Source organism: Puntigrus tetrazona, chromosome 9, assembly GCF_018831695.1.
Source record: "Puntigrus tetrazona isolate hp1 chromosome 9, ASM1883169v1, whole genome shotgun sequence".
NCBI classification, from domain to species: Eukaryota; Metazoa; Chordata; class Actinopteri; order Cypriniformes; family Cyprinidae; genus Puntigrus; species Puntigrus tetrazona.
Window position 1 is genome coordinate 25,745,240 of NC_056707.1, and position 17,500 is coordinate 25,762,739.

At 32.7% G+C, this 17,500-nt stretch overlaps 1 long non-coding RNA gene and 1 pseudogene across 1 annotated transcript in view; both read right to left on the reverse strand.

Moving 5' to 3' along the window:
- Positions 1–5,150, reverse strand: part of LOC122351247 — a 6,369-nt gene extending 1,219 nt beyond the window's left edge. The window contains exons 1-2 of the long non-coding RNA XR_006251714.1: positions 5,089–5,150; positions 4,115–4,201 (exon numbers count right to left, since the gene is read on the reverse strand). This is a non-coding gene — a long non-coding RNA (uncharacterized LOC122351247). The remainder of the gene's footprint in view (positions 1–4,114; positions 4,202–5,088) is intronic.
- A 5,476-nt stretch (positions 5,151–10,626) lies between these two features.
- LOC122351757 overlaps positions 10,627–17,500 on the reverse strand; it is a 63,346-nt pseudogene continuing 56,472 nt past the window's right edge.

Consider the following 17,500-nt stretch of genomic DNA (forward strand, 5'->3'; position numbering starts at 1 on the left):
AACCTTTTACGTAACCCATAAAAAAGAGGCACTTTAAACTTTGGATTTGGAGCTTGATTCATATCAGTGATTCGGTTTAAGCGTACGTTTTAAAGAATCAATTCAGAAACAGATTTTTTTTTAGCTTCGCCATTCAATCAAATAAAGCAAAAGCAACAACAAAAATGTAACAACAATAAAACATATGGGATGCAGGTTAGTAATAACACGAACAATATTACCATAAAGTTATAGTCATTATCATTAGTCATAAACTATAATTCTGCAATAGGCCGACAGTTGTTTTGTTTAAAAGGTATTTTGGTGGCCTCTGTAATCCGTGTTTGGATCGCAGTCGCTCTGTGGTCCAGTGTGTGCCATCTGTCAGCATGCAGAGACTCCACAACCCAACATGCTCGGGGTCACAGAAACAGTAATTACTACATGCTCACACACACACACACACACACACACACAAATGTTCCAGGTTTACTACAATTTAAATAGAAAGTGCAAAAACTGAGGGATTAAATATAACAATTCATAAAGCCTCACTTGTGTTGAATCAGGAGCTTTCGTTTCAACCGATCTAGTGGTCAGACAGCCATTTATAGTTCAACAGAAGCAGATGGACTTGCATGGTACTTGCATGCTTCAGCATTCGAATCTCCAATTCTCCAGATATTCACCGTCTTACCCATAGAGCCAGATGCAAACATCAGCACAGAGGGAGAGAACGCACACGCAGTCGCATATCTACAGCGACAGAGAAATATAATACAAGTCAGATACGCATATTCAATTCAAGCTCATTTATATAGCGCTTTTTATGATACAAATCATTGCAAAGCAGCTTTATGGGAAATTAAGTTTCTTCAATATGCTTATATATCGTAAAATAAATAAAAAAAGACACTTCACATTACCGCATCACTGATTCTTTCAGCTAACTCAATTAAAAATACTGATTCATCCAGGAATAAATAAATGATTCAAAAACAGCGATTAATTCGTGACCATCTTTATGAATGGATCATACATTCATTCAGGCAAATGATTCACTCAACAACTCTAATTCATTCAAGAGCAAAACAAACAACTGACTACTAAAAAAAGCTCAGATTTACTTAAGAATCGAACAGGGTACTTTCTCTGACGGTCACTGAATCATTCCGCAATACGATTTATTCAAAAACAGGGATGAAAAAAAGCGAATGTCTATGAGAGTCAGTGAATCAACACTGATTCACTCAGGAACGAAACAAGCACATGTCTATGAAAGTCAGTGAATCAACTCTGATTCACTCAGGAACAAAACAAGCGAATGTCTATGAGAGTCAGTGAACCAACACTGATTCACTCAGGAACAAAACAAGCGAATGTCTATGAGAGTCAGTGAGTCAACACTGATTCACGCAGGAACAAAACAAGCGAACATCTATTAGAGTCAGTGAATCAACACCCGATTCATGCAGGAACAAAAGTTACTGTCTATAGGAATGAGTCAATTTGTTCAAAAACACAAACAGAATCAGAAAGTGACTGTCTGTGTGCAATGTCAATGAATCAATGAATCATTCGTTCAGTCAGTTTGCTAAAAAATCTGCCACTGCTTTGTTCATTCAGTAATGCCACGATAAATAAATCATTGTTTCTCTTAATTAATATGAACCCACAGAAAAACTGAACGCTGAAATAACCAAACGGTATTTGAATTATAATGTGAAAGTCTAATTTCACTTTATATTCATCTGTCATTCTGAGTCAGAGTGTGTAGAAGTTCTCCATGATTCTGTTCACACACACACACACACACACACACACACACACACACATCATGTGTTTGGAGCATTAGCTGCAGGTGACTGAACATCTCCGATCGATCAATTAATAAACAGATTACAGCGAGAAAGTGTTTTATAAACCTGTCATACAGAATGATTAAACAAAACCTAATTGCATTTTGGCAAAGCATAAATGTTGGACCTCTAAATATTTTGGAATATTTAATATTTCCACGAATCGAACTCTGGGGTTCCAAACCTTTTATGCTGCATATATAAAAGGTTTTGACAGTTTTTAAGAACTGTCCAAGTCACATTTCATCTTCTTTGACTGCTGTCATCAACAGATCCATTTTGTGTTTTGTTAACAGCGTTTTTGATGCAATAACCTCAAAGCATTAAAACAAAGGAGTCAGTCACTCACTGCATCGTATAAAGTCACTGTTTTATCGACGGACCTGGAAACAGAGGCAAATGAAACCCACATTTACATCACGCTGTGTCGTTCGTCACCGGCATCTGAACTGTTCCTTGAAACTGTTGGAGATCCAGAATGCTATGATTTATGTACAGCTGAGATCAGAATCTGACACCACAGATCCACCTGCTGGTCAAACCGAGTAAAACTGTACAAACTAAATAATCCCAAAAAAAAAAGTTGCCTTGGCTGAAATAAACTGAATAAAACAAATTACTAAAATGACTATAGAAACAGTAATATTAAAAGAAAATAATGATAAAAAAAATTATCTAAATAAAATATTAATATATATATATATATATATATATATATATATATATATATATATATATATATATATATATATATATAGCTGTAGTAAATACAGGTATAAACTGCAATTATTAGTTTTTGCTATATGCAAAATGCATATATTTGCTATATACTATTGCTATATTTCTCTTCACACTGTGCAAAAATAAATGCTATTAAATATTATATATATGCTAAATATATGCTATTAATATTAAATATATGCTATTAAACAAAACACACACACACAAGTAATAAACATTAAGTACAAAAAACCATTCTCAGTGAAGTGAGTGGGCGGGCTTACCCGAGACGAGCAGCTGTCCGTCAAACGAGAACACAGCTGAGGACAGGAGCAGGATAGAGCACACACACACTGGAGCATTGTGGGAAAGAATAGCTCATGTCTGGAAACAAATTAAACGCTATTTAATGAGTCCTGTTTTATAACTATATAATATAGCTATACAGCATTTTATGATATTATGAAGAAGTGCAAAGGATGCCGCAAAGGCTGTGTTTTCTTCGAGGCAGCGTGCTCCTTCTTGCAATTCCATAATGCATTGTGACAAAAATTGAAATGGGGAGAAATGCTGATTACAAATATACACAGTTCAATTCTTATAAATGAATAAATAAAAATATTTGACACCTATGTTTATTATATATAAAAGTAGCCATCATAGCTTGAAAAGCTCTAGCAGAATCTAAACTATTTTATTATTCTATTTATTGTCTCACAGGTTTATATTGTTGTCATTAATCGTTATTTAGTTTTTAGTGCAACAAATTTACTAAATGAAACAAGAAATGTTGAAAAAAAAAAAAAAAAAAACGTACAACATGCGCTGCCAAGGACACGTGTGCACATACATCGAGATCAACTACATTAAATCAATCACTCAGACAGGCAATATAAAGAGCTGGAAAACACAAGAGAGCTGGAGTCACTGATAGTGTCAGAAAACAGAAAATGAAACACCGTGCATACTCTCTACCTCCACACACACACACACACACACACACACACACACACACACACACACACAGAACAATTTCCTGTGAGACACAATATCCCAGCAACCCCCGTGATTGACTGCTGCTTATCTACATGTGCGTAAAAACACAAAAAGTGTGTGTGAGGAGACTCACGCAGCGGGCAGCGGACACACGCCAGTCAGACGGGACCGTTGCCACGGCGACAGACAGACAGAGCCCTCTCAAACGCCTGCTGCCGAGGATTATGGGTTAAATAAAACTAAACTATTGCAACTAAAACAGTCAATTATAAATATTCACTCCACAGAACTACTACACCGTCAAAACAAGTCTTGCTTTTTGTTTTTTATTTTTAAATGTATTTTATTCATTAATTTTACATTATGAATGAATTAATAAATCAATTGATTGATTTTACATTATGGGGAGAGTGTCAAGTAAATAATTTAGCATGTTAATGCAAATAATACGTGTATAGATAGATGATAGATAGATGGATATTTTAGTGCGTTCATTCAATCCTGCTGGAGAATATTTTCCCTCGGTTTAAATTTATTTTTTGAGATTGAATGTTGGGTACCTGCTGCTGCATGCTGGGAAATAATCCATATCCTCAGTCTGTTATCCTGCCCACCAGAGGCCAATCGAAACTTGACTGTCTGGCCATCTGAAAACACACACACACACACACACACACACACACACACACAGATACACGCACACACACACGCACGCACACAGAGACACACACACACACACACACACACACACACACACACACACACACACAGAGAGACACACAGAGAGACACACAGAGAGAGACACACACACACAGAGACACACACACACAGAGAGAGACACACAGAGAGACACACAGAGAGACACACAGAGAGACACACAGAGAAAGACACACACACACACACACAGAGACACACACACACACACAGAGACACACACACACAGAGAGACACACACACACACACACACACACACACACACACACAGAGACACACAGAGAGACACACACACACACACACACACACACACAGAGACACACACACACACACAGAGAGACACACAGAGAGACACACAGAGAGACACACACACACACACAGAGACACACACAGAGAGACACACAGAGACACACACACACACACACACACACACAGAGACACACACAGAGAGACACACAAGAGACACACAGAGAGAGACACAGAGAGACACACACACACACAGAGACACACAGAGAGACACACAGAGAAAGACACACACACACACACACACAGAGAGACACACACACACACACACACACACACAGAGAGACACACACACACACACACACACACAGAGACACACAGAGAGACACACAGAGAGACACACAGACACACACACACACACACACACACACACACACACACACACACACACACACACACACAGAGAGCAGAGTATGACTAATCAAGATTATCAGCATGTTTGAGTTCCCAGTAAAGATAATTACAGTATATTCACTCCTGTAATTTAACCTCACAACAAACGTGAATATAATCATACTTATAAACAACTCCGGCCATAAACTGATCCCGTATAGAAGGTCATGAACAGTGTTGTTTAGCCAGACTCTAGTTTATCTTAGCGTCCAGACTCGGATTTTTGAGCTCCATTCACTTTCACCGATCCGAAAGCAAACACTGGGGGTGAAAAAAACAAACACAGGCCAAGAAGTTTCATATTTTTGGTGAATATCGACTACTGATTTTGCAGTGTATGTTAATGTTTGTTAGTTCTGACGTATTATTTACAGAAAAACAACAACAGTAGAAACTAAAAGAGACTGACGCGTAGTCTGATGTTGTTACTAATTAACAGCTGAGTAAAAGGTTTGCAGTTTATTATTATTATTATTATTGTTATTACTACTTATAAGTATAATTACTTTGTCTGCTTTAAGTACTTTAACATTGATACTTTATACTCATAATGCAGTACATTATGTGCAATTATGAGAAATACATTCCTTTTTACGTGCATGCAACTCATAAACCCAGTACTAAACCATTTAAAATGTCAGCCATTCTACTCTGCTAATTAAAAAGGTTTTATGTAAATTCTACACACACACACACACACATATACTGTATATACACATACATACATATAAATACACATACATATATTTATTATTTTTTCCACAGCAAGCATAAAGACTGACAATTACCTGAACATATAGGCTATAAGTATATATATATATATATATATATATATATATATATATATATATATATATATATATATGTTACGTAATAAGGGACTTGACATAACTGGAGAAATAACCTCTTGAATGACATCCGAGAACGGGGGAAAAGAAAAGAAACAAAACAATCCGGGATTTCATTACAAACCAGTGGTTCGTTTTATTAAATACCTGGCCCTTGCCAAATATGTGATCGTGGTGAATCAATATATTTTACAAGGTGTACAAAAGGAATCAATAAACAGAGAGAAAAAAAACGAGCGTTGTAAAATAAAATAAATTAACAAAACATACAATACTAACTGAAATCCCCTTTCCATCGAACCTAACTGACAAGAAAGAAAGCAAATCTTCGGCGAGTCACGCCGTAACTAAACTACCCTAATTAAAAACATAAACACACAAAGCAGCACCCGCTCCTAAACTAGTGTGTTTTTAACATAGGTACACCTACGTGTTGGGATATGTACGTCACGTGACATCCTTCTCTCCCTCTTCTCTCGGATAATTGGCTCATATCTAGTTGTTCGATAACAGTACTCAAGCGAAAACCACTCGGCTAGTACACAGCACCAATGAGGCACGGTGAAGCTAGCAACAACTCCACCACCGCCACTCTCGAAGCAGGAACACCGTTCCGTTTAAATGCTGCATCACGGCTTCTGATTGGACCTCCAGATCTGTCAGGCGAACCAATAAAGAAACCTAATAAAAACACAGCAGCAAATAATAACGGAAAAGACATCGCCAAAATTACCCAATCACAGAAAGAGGAAGAGAAACAGAAACAAATGTGGTCACGTAACAGTATATAAGTTTGTTTGTGACATTTAGCCTGCACTTATTATAAAATGGCAACATAACATTGAAATATTTAATAAATGAATAAATAGAAATATTTTTCCTTTTCTCTCCTCTCAGCCAATCACTGTGTGCGTTAGTAAGCATCCTCCAGTGACATCATCCATAGCAAACGACAACGAGGCCAACTCTATTCTTCAGTAGAAATTTGTCTCAAGCAGCTTTGTGAATGAGTTTTAACACAAAACTCTTATCTAAATACATTTACTGCTATTTAGGAGAACTCTTGAGTGGTAGAATAAAGTGAATATGGGCCCAGATTTCCCCAGACCACTGCAGTCTCCAGCAGAGGAGGAACGATCCTCAGCAGAAGAGAGGGATCTGGACCGTTAGCAATGCTCACCTGAGGACAGACGTCTTTCATGTTTAAAACTAAATAAAAATAATAATAAATAAATTATACACACATATATATTTATTTATTTTTATTTTTTTCTTCAACTAACGATATATATAACTAAAATAAAGGAAAACTTATTTTAATGTTTACTAACTAACTAAAAAAAAAAAAAAAAAAAATATATATATATATATATATATATATATATATATATATATATATATATATATATATAATAAAATATTTATTTATTTATTTATTTAAAATAAACTATGGGAAACAGAAAAGTTCTAATGGATAGATCGTGTATGAATGAAAATATATTGCTTGTTAATATTTTATGAGCTCCTATAAAAATGGCTTTAAACCCTTTTATAAATTGGTTCAATTTTTATTAGCTATTGTAGTTCTCTTAATGTTGATATAACGTTGTGTCAGTGTATTTCCTTAATTCTATTTCTCAACATTAATGTATGATGTTTAGATGTTTTAACGTCTCTGTTTGTAACGTTACTACGACTCGACGTTAATGTTATTTTTTTAATGAAGTTGCATGGGTATGTTTGGAAAATACATGCACTATGGGTCAAAATGATAGATTTTTATGCCATACATAATTGGGATATTAATAAAGATCATGTTCCATGAAGAAATCTTTCTGCCATAAATATATCCAGACTTCATTTTAGATTAGTAACATGCATCGCTAAGAACTTCATTCACACAACTTTAAAAAGGCGATTTTCTTGTTTAAATATTTTGCACAATGAAAGCGTACCTTCGCAGCTCCTTTGACGTCACGTCCCAGACACGTCTTCACTGGTGGTCCTGTAGGTGAAACACCTGCGTCACCAAGTTGATCAAAGCTGTCCTGAGACGAGAACACATGTTGGATTTAGGTTTTAGGACAACTTTGATGAAAGGCTTCCAATGATGACAAGTGTATTTTTAATATATACGTAATATTTAATATTAAACTATATATAGTTTATAAACTATATATAGTTTAATATATATTAAACTATATATATATATTAAACATTATATATATATATATATATATATATATTAAACATATATATGCGTGTTATAATTATTATTTAGAAACATGCTACTCAAATTCAAGTTCAAATTCTAATATATTTAAAATGATTTTAATTCAGTATGATTTATTTTTAATGTTTTTCATACGATACAAATCAAATGATAAACTGGCAATTTTTCAACTGAAATAAGTAATATAAATCATTAATATTTTTAAATAGTTTAGCTTTACCTTATACACATTCGTTTATGTCAAAAAAATTACAATTTATTTATTCATTTTTATGAATAAAACTTTTTTGGTTGCTAAAACAGATCAATTCGTTTTTTCCGTAGCACTCATATTTCTTCCCATCGTCTTGTGTTTTTAACGTAAGTATCAAAACATCCCTCATCAGTGTTCTCCATAGATTAATGAATTAATTAATGAATGTGTTTACACCTAATGTTTAAACTTCACATTGACCTCTCACTGATTAATAAAAAAAGTTTAGGAAAGACTCACCTGATGGCAGAAGATTCACACTGAAGACTGTTCCTGAAACCCTTAACAGGCGTCTGTGAGTAAATCAGTATCTGGAAATGCACAACTTCAACTTATAATATCTATAATCTCTGTTTTATAGGTTATGGTGTTCTCTGGGAAGCTACCTTCTGAACACTTCCTGATGTCTGTTGCCAGGAAACGTGATAATTCACAGTTTTACACAAACTCAGGTCAACCAATGAGAGACTACGCATTTCTGTTGCATGGACCAACACACACACACACACACACACACACACACACACACACACACACACAAAATATCTGTCTTTACTCACATCTACTCTTGCAATGGAATTAGGGCGATTCAGTTATTAGTGTTCTCTATTGTTATATTTTATTTATTTTTACTTAATTTAATTTAAAAATATATTTTTTAATTATTTCAATTTATCCAGCCATTTCAGTCAAGTAGATTGTAGCTACTCATTTATAAAAAAAAATTATTTATTATAATTTATTAAAAATATATATTTAAAAAGCAAAATGAAATAAAATAAAATTGGATAAATTTATATATTATTATTATCAATAAGTATATCACTTAAAGACTGGTAACATTGTGTTTTTAATAAAAGACTACTCAAAATGCACTTGACCACAACGACTGGACAAAATTGATCAAATAAAACATTTTAATAAAATAAAATTATCAACAACAAATGTATCACTAAAAGGCGGAAAATTATTGTTTTTTATTACATGACTAGTCATAATCTACTTGACAACGAAGACTGTTTGGATAAAATACAATTATTAATAATAATAATAATAATAATAATAATGTTAGTAGTAGTAGTATTAGTAATAATTATCAAAGTATAGTATAATTATCAATAAGTAAAAGAAAATATTGTGTTAAATGCAGTCTTAATCTACTTGAATACAATGACTTAGATCAAGTTATAATAATATTAAAAATAATATTTAAAATAATATTATTATTAGTGAGTAAATATAATCGCTAAAAGGCTGAAAATATTTAATATTTAATAAATGAGCAGCCATAATCTGCTTGACTAAAATGTCTGGATAAATTAAAATATTTAAAAATATTTTTTAAATAGAGTAAAAATAAATTAAAATAAAATATAAATAATAGATCAGTGAATCGTCATAATTCCACGGCAGGAGCAAGAAGAAACAGACAACAAATATGATACAAAGCCATTAAAACAGGTAGAAAGAAGATAAACGTCAGCAAGAAAACACAGCAGCATCAACAACATAAACACAAGCAGGCTGCTTGAAAACATTTTATTAAATATGACACAAACTAGAGAAAAAATAAAACTCCTACAAAACAGAACGCTACACCTTCATTGCAATATCTTCAAACAGGAGGATTCAAGTATTCTGAAAAAACAAACTGCAGTTCATTACATTAATTATCATGTAAACTAGATTCCTTTCATCTCGGCAGCACTTCTGCACGCTTGCGATGCAAGAGCGTTGCAAGTCAAAAATAATAGCAATTCTGATTTCTAGATACGGTTCGGGCGATTTCTCGCCGGTTTTACGGTTGCATTGAATACGAAAGCGATGTAAAACGTCCAGCACACACACGGACGAAGTCTTGTGCATCAGAAAAGACGGACTGAGGTTTGAGAGGTGGATTTCTAGAAGGCATCAAGAAGGCGAAACGACGCTGGGGTCCCGTCTTGCGCACGGAATACGATACTCAGAACCGATATTAAACATTAATAGTCGCGTTTAGGAGATTGTGATTTAAAACATACACATTTACATAAATGCAGCTTCAGTAATGTAACTGTAATGGATCTTCTGTTCTCTAGAGCTCAGAAATATGTAAACACGCGACTTTTTCGCATCCGAGAAAGAAAAGACATTCATTTAGATGATTTTTTTGTCTGTTTTCTTTTTAAAGCCGCTTTCATTTCTCTTCCCATAGAAAATGAAGACCTTTTTAGTCATTAAATAATCAAAACAAAAATTAAATACAGTACATTCACTATAATTATTAACGTTTATTTAAAAACCCCAAAAGAAACAACAAAGAGAAACATATTTACAAGGTATTTTTGCTGTCCCTGTACTTGATTTGTAAACGGCGCCGCTCTCACGGAGTCTCCGTCGTCTGAAGCGCTTTCACCGAGCTCTGCCTCAGGAGCTCGCTCCATCTCCTCTGGAAGAAGCGTCTCATCTCGTGTCCCGCTCGGCCGATGTCCGAGTTGTCCTCGTTGAACCTCTCGCAGTTATCGAACACCAGGTTCACGTCAATGATGAAAGTCTCAAGACTCGAATACCTGCGGTGAGAATCAAACGCTCGTAAGGTTCACCGGGAGCGCGTCGCAAACCGTGCCGATTTAGTGGAATATATATCGACCGAAAGCAGGAAGAGGAATGTAGAAACGCACGAAAACCCCACTGTTCATTTAAAATGATTGCTGAAAATAAAAAATAAAAAAAACAAGCAAATAAATATTATTAAAATTTAGCATTAATATTTTCATCAATATATTATTAAAAGCATAAAATAGTTTAATAAAATACTTAATCTACATGAATGAATGTTACAAATAAAATCTATTAAAACAAAATAAAATTATTTAAAAAAATATATAGAGAACAAAAACTTATTTTGATGTGATATATATATGTATGTATATATGTATGTATATATACATATACACATATATATACACATATACACATATATATACATATATATATATATATATATATATACACATATATATATATATATACATATATATATATATATATATATATATATATATATATATATACACACACACATATATATAATGTGACATTTTTCTTAAATATGCACAGGCATGTAATTTTATATATGTATATATGTATATATATATATATATATATATATATGTATATATATAATATATATATATATATATATATATATGTATATGTGTGTATATATATATATATATATATATATATATATATATAAAATTACATGCCTGTGCATATTTAAGAAAAATGTCACATTTATATATTGAATATATTTATATGTAATATAATTGTGTGTATATACAATTACATGAATATTTTTATATCTGTATCATTTGTAAGTATATACATGTATTTATATACACATTAAACATACACAGTACACACATACTATTTAAATTTTTATTTTGGATGACGATTAATTGTTTGACAGAGCTATTATTTATTTACATAATAAATTACTTAACCCACTATTGACTTATCTAATGCCTCTTTGTTAAAATTTCTATAAAACAAAGTAAAATAAAAAAAAATAAGAATAAGTGAATAAAAATAAATAAATAAAAAATACTACATATACATACATATATATATATATATATATATATATATATATATATATATATATATATATATATATATATATATAAGAATAAAGCAAAAAGTGTTTTACATAGAATCTACTTGACTACAATATTTTGTTAAAAATAAAATTATTATGGTCATCAATAAATATAAAACAAATGATAACGAACAATAAATATATCACTGAAAAGGCTTAAATATTTCATCTACAAGTAACCACTTAAGGACTAGTTAACTACGCACTGGCTGTTGGTGAGTTTGTCTCTGATGGTAGAGAGGTCCATGGGCTTCTTGATGATCTTGCGGTATCCGGGACAGATTTGGGGTTGACGGGTGTCAGAAACGGCCCAGCGCCCTGATGGCTTTCCAGCTCAGCCAAGAGCGTCCTGAAAGAGATCTCATCAGTAAGAGCCGACTCGCACAGAGCCCAAGTCAAACACGTTCATCGGGTTCAGCGCACCTGCACAAGGCCAGGTCTTTCGTTTTGGGTTTCTTCACACCGCGCTGACTCTCCTGCTTTCCGCCGCGGACTCTCTCGGTCCTCCTCTTTTACGCGATCCTTTGACACTTTCCTGGGCGTGCCGTTAGCGCGCTCAAATCCTCCTCCGAGTCTCCGGTCACAGACGGCTTCTGTGTCGCTTGGCCTCGGAGGTTTCTTCAGGCCTCCGCTTGAGCGGTTCAAGGCCTTCTTGGTCTTCAGGGACTGACTGCTCGCCTGCACAGAGACGAACGCTTCAGTGAGGACACGACATCGACAAACACAGACGGCTGCAGCCAAGACGCTCATCAGCAGCACATCACGGAGCCTTTAAAGGTATTTTACACATTCATGCATGTTTCGGGATGCATGTGTATTTAGGAACTGAAATCAGATTGAAGAATTTATTTTATGTTTTGAGTTGGTAATTGTTAAGCCAAATTCCCAGTAATTTATCAATAGTTGGTAATAATAAAGAAATAAAATAGTAAACAAAAACATACTAGAATTTTTTTATTATTTATAAAAATAAGTACCTTAATTTTTCCTATTACCTCTTGACTTCAATAATAATAATAAAAATAATAATAATATTATTATTATTATTATTGAAGTCAAGAGGTAATAGGAATTTTATTATTATTGTTAATATTATTATTAATATTATAAACCAACATTATTTACTAAACAAATATTTATTTATAGAACAAAAATGGTAAAACTATTCTTATATTATTTTAAAATCTGGCCTTATAATAAAAATAATAAAAGTTATAAAGTTATAAAGTTATAATAAAGCATACATTTATTACTAAATTGAATGTTTTTATAATAGTAATATTATTTATATTATTTTATTGTTTATTGACCATTTATAAAACTAAAAATTGTAGAATTGTATTATTTTACTGTAATTGTCAGTGTCATTAGTAGTATTAATTGTAGTAGTAATAGTAGTAACAATAATAATAATAATAAAAATAATATTTTGGCTAATTTTTTACAAAAAGTGAATAGTAAAATAGTAAAGATAGTAACATTTAAAGTAAATAAAAGTAATGAAATGTAGAAAAAAATTTAATATGATTAATATAAAAATTTTATATAATCTAAAAATGTATTACTATTAAAAATGGTGCTTAATATTATTATTATTATTAATAATAATATCATCAGTGATTTTTCAATGCAATAATAATAATAATAATAATAAATTTATAATATCAACACAGTGATATAATTTTTTCTATGCAATAATAATAATAATAAATTATTATTATTGCATAGAAAAATGATATCACTAATGTTGCGTCTGTTTGACTAACTGAACTACAGCTGAACAATTAAATTAGCCACATGGACTACTTGTACTATACTTTCATGGTGTTGTTAGTCAATATGATTTAACCTCATGTAAAAAATATTCTGATGTCCCATGACAAAAAACCCCCATGATGGAGACGTTTAGAACAGCACCTGGGATATGCAGGCCGGGCAGAACCAGTCTCCGTCAGGGATGGTGGTGATCCTGGGTTTATGGCAGTACGTGTGGCAGCCTCGATCACATCCATCACACAGCAGCAGCAGCTCCTCGTTATCTCCCCTTACAGCACATCTGACAGTACTGAGACACAAACACATCCGGATGGCTTCAGATCTATAAAGCAGCACATAGATCTGGACGTTAACTAACTCAACTACTCGAATGTCCCTGCGCTCACCACTTTCATGATGGACCTCTCCCAGGCAATGGACTTGTGCAGCTGCTGCAGACACAGAGAGAGAGCTGACTGAGCTGCGCACCTCTCCCAGAGCTTTACGCCACTGTCTCAGTCCTGGAGCCAGATCCTCCTCAGCCCTGCCACACACACACACACACACACACACACACACACTTTACAGCACTGCACAATAGGGGCAAATATATAAAGGAAAATAAATAAATGATTATTATTATTATTATTATAATATATATATATATATATATATATATATATATATATATATATATATATATATATATATATATATATATATATATATATATATATATATATATATATTTATTTTATTTTTTTTTTTTTTAACTGCATTTCATTACAATTATTTACTTTGTTACTATCTTTTACTATTTACTATAATTTAGTAAATTATTACTACTAATGGCACTGACAATTACAGTAAAAATAATACAATTCTGAATATATATATTTTTCCTCCAATAATTCAATTGAATACTATTCCAATTAAAATAATGAATAACAGCATAGTAAAATAATATTTTATAATACAACTATAAATACTTGAAAATAAATATATTAAGTCTTTTTGCTTGTTCTTTGTTCTCAGATTCTTCAAAACGTTTCAAATCAAATATAAGATTGCAATATAAGAAAAATAATTAATACAATAAAACATTTTATAATAATTATGACCAGGGTCTGACTTTTGTCAAGTGTGAGAGGATTTGGGGTCATAAATATTCTTGTTGCCAGAGGCCCGTTTTCATAAAACACGTTTAGCCAATAAACCAGGTTTATTTCAGTTAGTCTGATTCATCACCAGTTGATTTGACTCAAAACAAATCAGACTAACTGCAAAAAACCAACTTGTTTTATGAAACAGGCCCCAGGAAACTACTTTGCATTTGCAATTATTTCGTAAACAATAAACAAAATAAAACAACAATGAATCTATGTATTGTACATGCAATAAGGTTCTTATAAATTTGAAGGGAAAACTGTATTCTGATTTGGTGCATGTTAATTTTAGATATTCATTTATATACTAAATATATAATAATATATATATATCTTTACTATTTCAATAAGAAACATGAAATAATCAATAACCCACATTCATGCTGATAATAACCACAGTGCAGACAGTGATCAGATTCAATGACTTTTGCCACGTTCTCTCAAAAAGGGTACAACATTACTTTTATAATAGTATTAGAGGCACTTTTTTTTTTTTTTTTTTTTTTTTTTTTTTTTTTACAAAAATAAGTTGGTCTATAAACCTTTCTATTTATTATAATTTACATAATTCACACAATGGACCCTTTCCACAAGACCGTGATGACGTGTTTGATGATCAACAGCTTTATAAATCCTCAAAAGTTTGTCATATGTTTTTTTTTTTTTTTTTTTATGTACATTTATAACATTCTTTGTATCATATTACCTTTACAACAACTTTACACTAATGCTAATGCTTTTCTAACGCAGCGCCTCCTCTGCCTGCCGTTATCAGTTTCTCTCTATTTTTTTTCTTTTATTGAAAGTCATAAAAGCACTATCATAGAGTTCCAGCGGAGAAACCCGAAAACGTAAAAAGGTCCCTATTATTATATTATATTATTTCTATATGTTATGGGAAGCATAATTTAATCAGCAGCTACCAACCAACATTTGGTCACAAAACTTCATTTTTGGCTAAATTTGCAACATTTGTTAGTATTATTATGATGTTTATTAATGTTACTTTACACTCTGATCTCTAAAGTAATTACAAATTATAATATTTATTTTGTTCTTATGTTGAAAGTATTTATGCATGCATGCATATATATATATATATATATATATATATATATATATATATATATATATATATATATATATATATATATATATATATATATATATGTATGTGTGTAAATATTTATTTAGCTATAATTTATATTACATATTTAATATACAAATGCATTTTTAATATACACATGAGTGTGTACTTAAATATTAATAATAAATATACTAAGTATACACAATACATTATGTAAACAAAACCTTACTTTGGATGCGATTAAACAATTAATTATTTGACAGCACTAATAAATACAGAATTATAAAGTATATTATAATTACCAACAGCATTATTAACAATATCAATAACTAACAATAGTTGATAATACAAACTAATAATACAATAACAAGTGAACAAATAATTAAATGAATTATATTTAATTGCATTCAATCACATTTTAAAAGCAGCAACAAATTATTGTAAAAACTATTTAATAATTATTCCAATTAAATTATTGTGGCAACACTACCGTTACACCTATTAGTTGCTTATTAGCATGCATATAACAAAAATATTAGCCAATCTATAAGCACATATTAATGACTTATTCCACATCCCTAATCCTACCCAATACCCAAACTTAACTATTAATTTATGAAGAATTTATTGAGGGTAAAAAAAGCGTTACCTATTCTAAAGCGTTACCATTATTCACCTTGCTGTTCGTTTGTTATTGTGATTATTTATTTAGAAGAATATCAATGCATTAGTACCCTTTTTGTGGCAGGCTCTTCAAGAAGCAGATGACGGTGTGATGAGGCAGTGGTTACTGGATGTGGACAGTGCCTCATGCTCATGCTTCGTAAGCCAAAAAGAGTGAAGGTTGCAGTGAACGGGACACAAGCACAGAGCCGGCGGCGTGAAGAGCGGCTGAGGAGCGACCTACCCGTCCCCATCAGCTCTAGCAGGTGATGGCGCGGGGGCCGGTACTGAGACCGCCCCCACGTTATCCAGTCTGATCTGAATGACGCTGCTTAAAGGACTCTTCAGGTACCTTCGCTCGATGTTCCTCTCCAGCTCGCCAGGCGCGCGTCGCGGCCTATATCCAGAGGGTTGTTCGCCGCCGCACGATGCCGCCCGCCGCTTTTGTCTCTGCAGCTTGGCACGAGGGGTTTGTGCTCATAATACAGCAGGTCTTCGCTCTGTGACTGCGCTGGAGGATGCATCCAGCCCTGTCAAACAAACAAACTAATGCTTTCATGCCGTTTTAAACACCGCAGTACAAAGGCAGCGCTGAAACATTAACCTGGATCTCCATCCTACTTCATCTCACTTGAGCTCCAGCAACTTTTCATGTCAATGTCTGATATTGTCCTTTTTCATTTTCAATCATGCCCTCTAGTGGCGCTATTAGGATTTGACGACGCTAAAAGGCTTTATTAATAAACTGGAAACAGCCTCCGCTCCTAACATGTTAGAGTTAAATCGAATAGAAAAAAAAAAAGAATTTACAATGCTTGTTGATGCAGAAAAAATTGTATTCGGCCACCCTTTTTAATGTACTTGTGTGAAATTATTTATTTTACTCCCAGC